Raw genomic sequence first — 12,296 nt, 5'->3', positions numbered from 1 at the left:
GTGACAATGTAAGATATATTCTGTTCTTATCCAGAATTTTAAGCTTTGATAAGAGTCATCATCTAGACACCTTCAAAGCATAAAAATATTTATACTCAGGAACAGTAAAAGAAACTTATTTTTAATGTTGTTATATTAGGATATTCTTTAAGACATAATATAAGACATAGTGCAAGAATCTTTTCTAATCAGGCATATGTAAGTACACTGTCACATTTGCATAAGTGCTTGAATCACAAACACAGAAACTAAAATTGATAGAAATCATATTAATCTTTAGTCCTTCAAATTATATTCATATTAATAATAAATGTGACAGGAGCATCATAAATATGCAAAGGAGCAACACATCAGGCTAAACATCATCAGTAATTTGTAGACTTACACTCACAGGAAACCACTAATGGAAAACAGTGCACTTTCTTTTCTATGAATAGTCAAATCCCATGCATAATGTAACAGTGCAAATAGCAGACTCAGGCAGGATCATTTAAACTCATTATCATGGGCAGGATGAGCTGATCTTTAAAGTGGCCCATAATAAAATACATCTCTGCCTTTCCACTGCCCTGATTGTTCAGTTAACTTTCCCCCTTGATCTTGTATTTATAGGAAGCACAAAAATGACTGTTTTGCTACTTAGGGGTACTTATCATGTTCCATAAAATATATAAAAATGGTGGCCAATGAATACCTAGGAAGTAAAAATTAAAAGTCTCTGAAGCATTTAATCAACCTATTTTTAATGTTGTTATATTAGGACACTCTATAGGATATTAATTATCACTGTATGCCCTTATGAAATAAATTACCAAAACAGCACTTGTTTATGTAAAATATCTTAAAAAAATGGCAAGGCTGAAAGTATCTGTAAATAAGTTGACACAGAGGTTTACTTGTTAGAGTTCACAGGATGATTAACACCTAAACAGAAAACAACTGTTGCAAGCTCTAGAGAAGTGCCCATAGCAACTTACAGGGAATTTCTACTTGATATAATTATCCTGAGGATTTTTACTCTGGTACAGGTTACATTAGATAACACAGTAGTAGATAAAGATTTTAAAATAATACTAGTATTTTAGTTCTGCTGTAGAAACTCTAAGAATTTTGGAGTTCCTAAAGTATTCTACACTCTATTCTCGAAGGTAAGAAGCATATTTATAGTATCTATTTGACCTTTTTCTAAGAGTACTACAGAAAAGTATACTGAAACTGTAGAATTATCTCAACCTAGTAGTTTTGATGCTTTGTATGGAAGACCAAAAAATCTTTATTATATGGCCTTACAGGTATGATATAAAATTTTACCTCTAATACAGACAATTAGAAGACTTACTTAATATATAAAATCACAAATATTGGGCTAATTTGAAGTTTTGTATTAAATATAGAATTATTTTATAATAGTATGCATTATATAATTATAATTGATAAAATCTCTTTTAAAATAAAACATTTAATTTTTAATATATTAAGAAGATAATGAATATTGTATGGAATTCTAAATATTACAGATTTAATACAGAAGAAAGCAGCTAAGTTGGAAAACTGAAACAAAGAACATGAGACAAATGGTGAAAACCAAGATGACTGATCTCAATCATAACATGCTTATCATTACATTAAATAAACTCTTTAAGGTAGAGATTGTAATAATGGATAAAAATACAAAACCCAACTACATGCTGCCTAGAAGAAACTCGATTTAAATATAAAGCCAAAGTAGACAAAAAGTATAAGCAAAGAAAAAGATGCAGTATCCAAATGCTAACAACAAGAAAGCTGGAGTACGTTAAATATAAGAAAGCTGGAGCAGCTAAATTAACATCAAGCAAACATCAGAATTACACTATATTATCAAGCACAAGGAGGAGAATTTCACAATAGAAAAGGGTTAACTCAGAGGGCAGAATAATGTTCTCAATGTTCTCAAATATAACATAACAGAGTTTCAAAATGCATAAGGCAACAAATGACAAACAGATATTAACAATTACATTTATGATTTCATTTCTCTCCCATCAATAATGGATAAATAAAAAATTCTTAAGTATAGAGAAAAGTTGGACAAAATTGTTAACCATCTTGACCTACCTTAAATTTATAGAAAACCAAACATCAGAATTCTCAGTATTTTCAAATAAAAATTTAACAAGATAAATAAAGCATAAGTGAAAGAAGAAATAAAAAAATTATAATACGGTTACCATGAACTGAATTACTAAATAAAAGTTTTAAAATAGCAGATAAAAATCTGTGGGATGAAGATAAAGTTTTGCTAATAAGAAATTATATCATTTTAAATATGTATTATAAAAAGAGAAAAATAGAAAATAAATAATCTAGGCATCTGAATAGTATAAAAAGAAAAACAAATTGGATACTATACAATAGCATCCAAATTGGATAAATACTGTAGAAAGGAAACCAAAGCATGTAAGGAGAAAATAATAATAAAATAAAATCTAACAAATGGGCAAACAATAGAGAAAATTAATATAAGCAAACTTAATTTAATTTAAAATTCTATAAAATTGATAGTCCTTTGCTTAGACCAGTTGTTACTGGGAATTCTATGTTGGGGTAGATCCTTTAACCAAGGAGATCAACAGAGCTAAGGCTCTGGACCAGGAATCTTGATGGTGAGAAAACAATTGCAAACTAACACCAAAAGTAAGTTCAAAGCAGTTTATTGAAGCACAATAATACACTCTCAGAGGGAGAGCAGATTGATTTCTGTGAAGTGAAATCAGCACCTCTTTACAAAACTCAAGGTGCTTCTAATATAGGAGGTAGAAAGAAATTATTTAGGCAGACAGCTGGTGAAACAGAGTCCTGGAGAGAACTTCCCTTCCAACAAAAAGAAGACCCTAAAGTCATTTCTTTTCTAACAAAGAACAGCCTGAAAAATCAAGCTGCAAACATAGATAAGGAAGCCCGGTCCTTGCATGGGAGAATGCTGGCAGCTGTTGCCAACAGAAAAGGGCTACCTGGGGGTCAAGCATGTCCAACATGGAGGCTCCATATTCTCCTTTTTGGTTACCACGTGTACAGTAGAGAAATGTACAGTATTGTGCAACTCAGGCAGAGGACCTACTTGCATTATAAAAGACTGGGTTGAGGTGACCAGAAATTCATACCCTATGCAAATAGCACACCTAGTCCTAACCAGTTTTTTGTGCCCTAAGCAAATGGCATACCTGGTCCAACTAATCTTTTCCACCCTATGTATATCAAACACCGCCTTCTTACCAGGCATCTCCAAAACCCCTTGCATTTCACCACAGACCTGGCAACCCATTTTTCCAGGACTCTCTCTGCAGCAGAGAGCTCTTCTCCTTCTTTCATCTATTAAACTTCCACTCTAAGCCTCACTCTTTGTGTTTTCGATGGCCAAGACAAATAATTTCAGGTGTTAGTTACTACAGACATCAAGGCCATTTCACTTTTATGGGGTCTGTGGAGAGGAATTGAGATTTGGGCTGTGTCTGAGTGACAGGATAATGTCATTTGATTGGCAGTTTATGATTATACAAATAAAGTTAAACTGTGCATGTTGTTATCCATAATTCATTAAGAAAAGCCCACAGCAGGGGTGAAAAACCACATGTAAATTTTATTATAATCATGGTATAATGAGCTTAGGGTCAACTAGAAGATATGTTTTAGCTTACCGGACATGAACCACTTCAAGGGATTCCACCCGGGCCCTAAGTTCTATTTCTCCAGGAAGGGCTGACCACGGACTTTCCAACACACTCCATCCATTACTGGAGTTAAGGTGGTCTTGGGGCTGAACTAGGGTCCAGGGGCTGTCCTAGTGACAGCCTTTCTACTTTCCTCTTTCACCTCCTCCAAGCTGCTAATGTCCATCAGGCTACCTAACACAATTCACATAAAAAAAGAGATTACAAATTATATCATGAAGGAAAGAGAAATATCGTGTAAGGAACAGTATAAACATTTTTCTGCCAATATCTTCAAGAATTTAGATTAGTTGGAAAATTTCTTAGCAAATTACAAGAAAAAGCTCGAGATTTTAAATAAACATATCTATAAAATAAATTGCATTTTAATAAAAATTCACACTAATAAAAAATACTTATGTCCAGACTACATCAAAGCTGAATTTTATAATACACACAAATAAGAAATAGCAATTCTATAGGGACTATAAAAAAGTAAAAAGATAACAGATACTAGTGAGGTTGTGAATAAAAAGGAACACTTCCACACTGTTGGTGTAAGTGTAAATTAGTTCAACCATTGTGGAAAGCAGTAAGGTGATTCCTCAAAGAGCTAAAAGCAGAACTACCATGCAATCCAGCAACCCCATTACTGAGGAATATAAAGCATTCTACCATAAAGACACATGTGAATGAACCTTCATTACAGCACTGTTCACAGTAGCAAATATGTGGAATCAACCTAAATGCCCATCAATGACAGACTGGATAGAGAAAACGGAACATAAACACAATGGAATATTATTCATCCATAAAAAAGAATAAGATTATGTCTTTTAGGGGAACATGGGTGGAGCTGGCTACCATACTTAGCAAACTAACACAAGAACAGAAAACAAAATACCACATGTTCTCATTTATAAGTGAGGGCTAAATGATAAGAACTTAAGAAAACAAGGTAACACAAGACACTGGGGTCTTTCTGAGAGTGGAGAGTGGGATGAGGGGGATGAGCAGAAAAGATAACTACATGTGAGCTAAATATCTGGGTGATGTAATAGTGTTTACAACAAACTCCCAAGACATGTTTTTGTTGTTGTTGTTATTTAATTTCTTTATTTTTGTATTACACTTTAAGTTCTGGCACACATATGCAGAATGTGCAGGTTTGTTACGTAGGTATACACGTGCCATAGTGGTTTGCTGCACCCATTAACCTGTCATCTACATTAGATATTTCTCCCAGTGCTATCCCTCCCCTTGCCCCGCCACTCCTGACAGGCCCCAGTGTGTGATGTTCCCTTCCCTGTGCCTACAGGTTCTCATTGTTCAACTCCCACTTATGAGTGGTAAAATGCAATGTTTAGTTTTCTGTTCCTGTGTTAGCTTGCTGAAAATAATAGCTTCCAGCTTCATTCATGTCACTGCAAACGGATATAAACTCATTCTTTTTGATGGCTGCATATTATGCCATGGTATATACATGCTACAATTTCTTTATCCAGTCTATCATTGATGGGCACTTGGGTCGGTTCCAAGTCTTTGCCATTGTAAATAGTGCTGCAATAAACATATGTGTACATATATCTTTATAGTAGAATGATTTATAATCTTTTGGGTATATACCTAGTAATGGGATTGCTGTGTCAGATGGTATTTGTAGTTCTAGATCCTTGAGAAATCACCACACTGCCTTCCACAAAGGTTGAACTAATTTACACTCACACCAGCAGTGCAAAATCATTTTTATTTCTCAACATCTTCTTCAGCATCTGTTGTTTCCTGACTTTAATGATCGCTATTCTAACTGGCATTAGATTGTATCTCATTGTGGTTTTGATTTGCATTTCTCTAACAGCCAGTGATAATGAGCTTTTTTTTTCATGTTTGTTGGCTGCATAAATGTCTTCTTTTGAAAAGTGTCCATATTTTTTGCCTACTTTTTGATGAAGTTGTTTTTTTTCTTATAAATTTGTTTAAATTCCTTATAAATTATGGATATTAGCCCTTTCTCAGATGGATAGATTGCAAATTTTTTTTCCATTCTATAGGTTACCTGTTCACTTTGATAATTCTTTTGCTCTGCAGGTATTTTATTCTCTTTGTAGCACTGTGAATGGCAGTTCATTCTGGATTTGGCTCCCTGTTTGTCTGCTATTGGTGTATAGGAATGCTTGGGATTTTTGCACATTGATTTTGTATCCTGAGACTTTGCTGAAGTTACTTATCAGCTTAAAGAGTTTTGGGGCTGAGACAATGGGGTTCTTTAAATATACAATCATGGCATCCACAAACAGAGAAAATTTAATGTTCTCTCTTCCTATTTGAATACTTTTTCTTTCTTTCTTTCTTTCTTTTTTTTTTTTTTTTTTTGACTTATTGCCCTGGACAGAACTTCCAATACTATTTTGAATAGGAGTGGTGAGAGAGGGCATCTTTGCCTTGTGCCAGTATAACATTAGCTGTGGGTTTGTCATAAATAGCTCTTATCATTTTGAGCTAGGTTCCATCAATACCTAGTTTATTGAGTGTTTTCAGCATGAAGGGGTGTTGAATTTTATCAAAGGCATTATCTGCATATGTTGAGATAGTCATACAGTTTTTGTCATTGGTTCTGTTTAAGTGATGGATTATGTTTATGAACTTGCATATCTTCAACCAGCCTTGTATCCCAGTGATGAAGCTGACTTGAAAGTGGTGGATAAGCTTTTTGATGTGCTGCTGGATTCAGTTTTTCAGTATTTTGTTGAGGATTTTTGCACCAATGTAAATCAGGGCTATTGGTTAAAAATTTCTTTTTTTGTTTTGTCTCTGCCAGGTTTTGGTATCAGGATGATGCTGGCCTCATAAAATGAGTTAGGGAAGAATATCTCCTTTTCTATTGTTTGGAATAGTTTAAGAAGGAATGGTAACAGTTCCTCTTTGTACCTCTGGTAGAATTTGGCTATAAATCCGTCTGGTCCTGTGCTTTTATTGGTTAGTAGGCTATTAATTATTCCCTCAATTTCAGAACTTGTTATTGGTCTATTCAGGGATTTGACTTCTTCCTGGTTTAGTCTTGGGAGGGTATGTCCAGGAATTTATCCATTTCTTCTAGAATTTTTAGTTTATTAGCATAAAGGTGTTTAGTATTCTCTGATATAGTTTGTATTTCTGTGGGAACAGTGGTAATCTCTTCTTTATCATTTTTTTTAAATCTCTGATTCTTCTTCCCTCTTTCCTTCTTTATTAGTGTGGCTAGAAGTCTATCTATTTTGTTAACCTTTTCAAATAACCAACTCCTGGAGTCAATGAATTTTTTGACGGGTTTTTCATGTCTCTATCTCCATCAGTGCTGCTCTGATCTTAGTTACTTCTTGTCTTCTGCTGACTTTTCAATTTGTTTGCTCTTGCTTTGCCAGTTCTTTTAATTGTGATGCTAGTGTTGATTTTAGATCCTTCCCACTTTCTCCTGTGGTCATTTAGTGCTATAAATTTCCCTCTAAGCACTGCTTTAGCTGTGTCTCAGAGATTCTGGAACATTGTGTCTTTATTTTCACAGGTTTCAAAGAACTTATTTATTTCTGCCTTCATTTCGTTATTTACCCAGTAGTCATTCAGGAGCAGGTTGCTCAGTTTTCATGTAATTGTGTGGTTTTGAGTGAGTTTCTTAATCCTGAGTTCTAATTTGATTGCACTGTGGTCTAAGAGACTGTTTGTTATGATTTCCTTATTTTTTGTTTGTTTGTTTGCATTTGCTGAGGAGTGTTTTACTTTCACTTATGTGGGCAATGTTAGAATAAGTGCTGAGTGGTGCTGAGAAGAATGTACATTCTGTTGATTTGGGGTGGAGAGTTCTGCAGATGTCTATTAAGTATATTTGGTCCAGAGCTGAGTTCAATTCCTGAATATCCTTGATAGTTTTCTCTCTGGCTGATCTGTTTCATATTGACAGTGGAATGTTAAAGTCTCTTACTATTATGGTGTGGGAGTCTAAATCTCTTTGTAGGACTCCAAGAACTAGCTTTTGAATCTGGGTGCTCTTGTATTGGGTGCATATACATTTAGGATAGTTAGCTCTTCTTGCTACATTCATCCCTTCACCATTATGTAATGACCTTCTTTGTCTTTTTTTTTCTCTTTGTTGTTTTAAAGTCAGTTTTATCAGAGACTGAGATTGCAACCCCTGCTTATTTTTTTTGTTTTCTATTTGATTGGTAAATCTTCCATCACTTTGAGTCTATGTGTGTCTTTGAATGTAAGATGGGTCTGCTGAATACAGCACACTGATGAGTCTTCACCCTTTCTCCAATTTGCCAGTATGTGTATTTTAATTGGAACATTTAGCTCATTTACATTTAAGGTTAATATTGCTATGTGTGAATTGGATCCCATCATTATGATCTAGCTCAGGAGTCCCCAAACTACGGCCCGCGGGCCGCATGCGGCCCCCTGAGGCCATTTATCCAGCCCCCCGCTGCACTTCAGGAAGGGGCACCTCTTTCATTGGTGGTCAGTGAGAGGAGCACAGTATGTGGTGGCCCTCCAACGGTCTGAGGGACAGTGAACTGGCCCCCTGTGTAAAAAGTTTGGGGATGCCTGATCTAGGTAGTTAAATTGTTCATTAATTAATGCAGTTTCTTTTTTTATTTCATTTTAAGTTTTGGGATACATGTGAAGAACATGCAAGATTGTTGCATAGGAACACACATGGCAGTATGATTTGCTGCCTTCCTCCCCGTTACCTATATCTGGCATTTCTCCCCATGCTATCTCTTCCCAACTCCCCACACCTTGCTGTCCTACCCCTATTTCCCCCCAACAGACCCCAGTGTGTAGTGCTCCCCTCCCTGCGTCCATGTGTTCTCATTGTTCAACACCCACCTATGAGTGAGAACATGAGGTGTTTGATTTTCTATTCTTTTTGTCAGTTTGCTGAGAATGATGGTTTCCAGGTTCATCCATGTCCCTACAAAGGACACAAACTCACCATTTTTTATGGCTGCATAGTATTCCATGGTGTATATGTGACACATTTTCCCTGTCCAGTCTATCATCTATGGGCATTTGGGTTGGTTCCAGGTCTTTGCTATTGTAAACAGTGCTGCAATGAACATTCATGTGCATGTGTCCTTATAGTGGAATGATATATAATCTTTTGGATATATACCCAGTAATGGGATTGCTGGATCAAATGGAATTGCTATTTCTAGGTCCTTGAGGAATCACCACACTGCCTTCCACAATGGTTGAATTAATTTACACTCCCACCAACAGTGTTAAAGTGTTCCTATTTCTTCACATCCTCTCCAGAATCTGTTGTCTCCAGATTTTTTAATGATTGCCATTCTAACTGGCATGAGATGGTATCTCAATGTAGTTTTGATTTGCATTTCTCTAATGACCAGTGATGATGAGCATTTTTTCATATGTTTGTTGGCCTCATGCATATCTTCTTTCATAAAGTGTCTGTTCATATCCTTTGCCCACTTTTGAATCGGCTTATTTGTTTTTTTCTTGTAAATCTGTTTTAGTACTTTATAGATTCTGGATATTAGCCCTTTGTCAAGTGGCTACATTGCCCATTCAGAATGGGAAAATTTTTTTTTCCCATTCCGTTGGTTGCTGATTCACTCTAATGACTGTTTCTTTTGCTGTGCAGAAGCTGTGAACTTGATTAGGTCCCATTTGTCTATTTTGGTTTTTGTTGCCAATGCTTTTGGTGTTTGGTCATGAAGTCCTTACCTATGCCTAAGTCCTGAAGGGTTTTGCCTATTTTTTCTTCTATGGTTTTTATGGTGTTGGGTCTTATGTTTAAGTCTTTAATCCATCTGCAGTTAATTTTGGTGTAAGGTGTCAGGAAGGGGTCCAGTTTCTGCTTTCTGCACATAGCTAGCCAGTTTTCCCAACACCATTTATTAGTGTTGATGGTCTTTATGTTTTGGTTTGTTTTTGCAGTGGCTATCAGTCTTTCCTTTCTTTATTTAATGCTTCCTTCAGAAGCATTAAATGCTACGTTCCTTCTTGTAAGGCAGGCCTGATGCTGACAAAATTCCTCAACATTTGCTTGTCTGTAAAGGATTGTATTTCTCCTTCACTTAAGAAGCTTAGTTTGGCTCAATATAAAATTTGGGAGTGAAAATTCTTTTCTTAAGATGTTGAATATTGGCCGCTACTCTCTTCTGGCTTGTAGAGTTTCTGCAGAGAAGTCCACTGTTAATCTGATAGGCTTCCATTGTCGGTAACCCAACCTTTCTCTCTGACTGACCTTAATATTTTTCCCTCTATTTCAACCTTGGTGATTCTGACAACTATGTGTCTTAAGGTTGCACTTCTTGTGAAGTATCCTTATGGTGTTCTCTATATTTTATGAATTTGAATGTTGGCCTGTCTTGCTAGGTTGGGGATGTTCTCCTGGATAATATCCTGAAGAGTGTTTTCCAACTTGGATCCATTCTTCCCATGACTTTCATGTACACCAATCAAATATAGGTTTGACCTTTTCACATAGTCCCAAATTTCTTGGAGGCTTTGTTCATTCCTTTTCATTTTTTTTTCTGTAATCTTGTCTTCATGCCTTATTTCATTAAGTTGATCTTCATCTCTGATATCCTTTCTTTCGCTTGATCAATTTAGCTACTGATACTTGTATATGCTTCAGGAAGTTCTTGTACTGTGTTTTGCAGCTCCATCAGGTCATTTATGTTCTTCTTTAAACTGGTTATTCTAGTTAGTAATTCCTCTAACCTTTTATCAAGGTTCTTAACTTTCTTGCATTGGTTAGAACATGCTCCTTTAGCTGGGCATGGTGGCGCACGCCTGTAGTACCAGCTACTAGGGAGGCTGAGGCAGGAGAATTGCCTGAACCCAGGAGGCGGAGGTTGCGGTGAGCCGAGATCGCGCCATTGCACTCCAGCCTGGGTAACGAGAGCGAAACTCCGTCTCAAAAAAAAAAAAGAAAGAAAGAAAGAACATGCTCCTTTAGCTCAGAGAAGTTTGTTATTACATAGCTTCTGAAGCCTCCTTCTGTCAATTTGTAAAACTCATTCTTCATCCAGTTTTGTTCCCTTGCTGGTGAGGATTTGTGATCCTTTGGAGATGAGACATTCTGGTTTGGGAAATTTTCAGCAGCCTGTGCTGGTTTTTCCTTATCTTCAGAAATTTATCTACTTTTGGTCTTCCTTTGGTAACCTTTAGATGGAGCTTTTGCCTGGCTTTTGGTTGGTATTGATGATATTGCTTTCTGTTTGTTACTTTTTCTTCTAAGAGTGAGACCCCTTTTCTGCAGGTCTGCTGCAGTTTGCTGAAGGTCCACTCCAGACCTGTTTGCCTGGGTATCAACAGCAGAGGCTGCAGAACAGCACAGATTGCTGCCAGCTTCTTCTTCTGGAAGCTTTGTTTCAGAGGGGCACCTGCCAGATGCCAGTGTGAGCTCTACTGTGTGAGGTGTCTATCAAATCCTTCTGGGAGGTGTCTCCTATTCAGGAGGCACAGGGGTCAGGGATCCACTTGAAGAGACAGTCTGTCCCTTAGCAGAACTCCAGCATTGTGCTTTGAGATCTGCTGTTCTCCTCAGAGCTGGCAGGCAGGAATGTTTAATTCTGCTGAAGCCGCGCCCACAGCTGCCCCTTCCCCCAGGTGCTCTGTTCCAGAGGGATGGAAATTTTATCTATAAGCCCCTGAATGGGGCTGCTGCCTTTCTTTAGAGATGCCCTGCCCAAAGAGGAGGAATCTAGAGAGGCAGTCTTGCTACAGTGGCTTTGCCAAGGTGTGATGGCCTCTTCCCAGTTCAGTGTTCCTGGTGGCTTTGTTTACACTGCGCAGGAAAACTGCCTACTCAAGCCTCAGTAATGGCAGACACCCCTCCCCCTACCAAGCTCAACATCTCAGGTCAACTTCAGACTGCTGTGCTGGCAGTGATAATTTCAAGCCAGTGGATCTTCGCTTGCTGGGTTCCACGGAGGTGAGATCCACTGAGCTAGACCACTTGGCTCCCTGGCCTCAGCCCCCTCTCCAGGGGAGTGAACAACTCTGTATTGCTTGCATTCCAGGTGCCAATGGGGTATGAAAAAAAAATCCAGCAGCTAGCTCAGTGTCTGCCCAAATGGCTGACCAGTTTTGTGCTTAAAACCCAGGGCCCTTGTGGTATGGGCACCCGAGGGAGTCTCCTGGTCTGTGGGTTGTGATGACTATGGGAAAAGTGTTGTATCTGAGCCAGAGTACACCATCCCTCATGGTACAACCCTCACAGCTTCCATTGGCTAGGGGAGGGCATTCCCTGACACCTTGTGCTTCCTGGGTAAGGTGATGCCCAACCCTGTCTTTGGTCCTGTCCCCCTTCGTGGTCTGCCCATACTGTCTAACCAATCCCAATGAGATGAACCAGGTACCTCATTTGGATATGCAGAAATCACCCACCTTCTGTGTTGGTGTCACTGTTCCTATTTGGCCATCTTGCCCAGGGGAAAAAAGACATGTGTTTATCTATGTAACAAACCCTCACATGTACTCCCAAACCAAAAATAAACATTTAAAAACAAATACCAATTTTATATAACTTTCCAGAAAATAGAGAAAGAAGAAGCATCTCTGAGAAGATAGTTTTAGGGCAGTATTACAGTCTCCAAA

The sequence above is a fragment of the Saimiri boliviensis genome, chromosome 7 (genome assembly GCF_048565385.1).
Source record: "Saimiri boliviensis isolate mSaiBol1 chromosome 7, mSaiBol1.pri, whole genome shotgun sequence".
NCBI classification, from domain to species: domain Eukaryota; kingdom Metazoa; phylum Chordata; class Mammalia; order Primates; family Cebidae; genus Saimiri; species Saimiri boliviensis.
The sequence above is the reverse complement of the archived record's forward strand: the minus strand, read 5'-3'. Positions refer to the sequence as shown.